A 1519-nucleotide genomic window follows, 5' to 3' on the forward strand; every position below is an offset into this window, starting at 1 on the left:
TCGACTCCGAAATTTACAGCAGCTGTGCGGGAGGAAAGATTGATGGGCGGTTAATTATTTGCTTTTAATTTTCGTCAAAATAATATTATGATTACTCTCTTTTACTAGGCGTTAAGTGAAATGCTATCATTTCTGCAAGCTAATTCGCCAAGAGACATCTTACTCATTATTGCTAATATTTCATTCATTGCTTGCATCGTTACAGCGTATCGCTCTAAATGCGGTTGTGACATTTTTCGTTTTTCATAAAAAAAAACTGCCAAACTATATTAATCTAAAACTTATTACGTTATTGCTAAGCAGCGGCGCATGCACGGCAGCATATAATCAGCAGCCCATAGCGCCTACATTGTAAGTAACATGTACGCTCACTCTGTTCCCACCCCATTCGCGAAACAACGCTAACCGCTTTTATATTCGCGCGTGGCAAGTCACTCCAAACCCCGCGAATTTCTACTTTCACGGATGAAAACAATCGTGAAGCTATCTACTACGACATTACTAGAAAACAACATGATTCGCCGCAGTCATGCCAAGTGAACTAGTGTATTTTATTGTTTGATTTACCAGCGCGCGAATGATCAGCCGAACGTTGTTGACGGCAGGGAAACCGAGTGTTGTTTTTAGCCGAGAAAAGGCGGGCGGTGATTGGTGGAAGCCGGTTGCGCATGAAAAGCCTCATTATCGTCTGCTCGCCTACATGACAGGCGAAGCTGAACAGCTGAACAGAGGTGATTTGTCGCCGCCTAGCCCTCGCGCGTGTGCTGTGTGTGCTATGCTCACTAGCCCAGTGGGATAATCACTTCTTTAACCCCGTGTCCATCGTTGGGTTATACACAACATCGCCATAAGCAGGGACTGTTGCATCTATAGTCGGTAAGGCACCGCAGCGCGATAACGAGTGTATCAACGGCCGGGAAAACCTAGCTACACAGGAGAGCAAGAGCCGAAGCGCGCACGAGAGAGAGAGAGAGAGAAAGAGAGAGAGAGAGAGAGAGAAAGAGAGAGAGAGAGAGAGTCATCATCGTAGTTGGGAGACACGGATCGTCACCATTGACAACAGGACAGGATCGTTCTCGAGACATCTGCAGGACTCAGTTGTCTCGCCAGTTCTCCGCCATTCCTCATACCCCTACTGGTCGTCGTGCAAAGGTAGGAACCGCGCTCTGCATTTCCTCACGTTGCCATTACGCGCCCGTAAACGCGCAGTCACGTAGCAGTGCCGAGTTGCGAGTAAAATATAGAATAGCTCAAGGCGTGCGGCCGGGCGGCGCGCGCGATCACGTCATTTTGAATCAGCGAAATTGTACAATGCCGCGTGCTGGAAGCTATACAGAACGATAAACGCTCGGGCGCGAATAAAAAACGCCGTGGCTATCCTTACGGAGACGTAAGAACGTTCATTTTTTCTATACTTACGGATCATATCCCATCATGCAAAGCGCCGCGGACAAGTGCCAAGTTGCCAACCATAATGCACTGCGATACGACTGGCATGGCTGCACTGATCTCTATAATA

The 1519-nt window shown here is 47.7% G+C and overlaps 1 long non-coding RNA gene across 1 annotated transcript in view; it reads right to left on the reverse strand.

The window, feature by feature from the left end:
* Positions 1-677: 677 nt before the first annotated feature.
* The window catches only part of LOC106806850, a 17806-nt gene continuing 16964 nt past the window's right edge, over positions 678-1519 (reverse strand). The window contains exon 3 of the long non-coding RNA XR_001393590.1: positions 678-1166. This is a non-coding gene — a long non-coding RNA (uncharacterized LOC106806850). The remainder of the gene's footprint in view (positions 1167-1519) is intronic.

Source organism: Priapulus caudatus, unplaced genomic scaffold (assembly GCF_000485595.1).
Source record: "Priapulus caudatus unplaced genomic scaffold, Priapulus_caudatus-5.0.1 Scaffold182, whole genome shotgun sequence".
NCBI classification, from domain to species: Eukaryota; Metazoa; Priapulida; class Priapulimorpha; order Priapulimorphida; family Priapulidae; genus Priapulus; species Priapulus caudatus.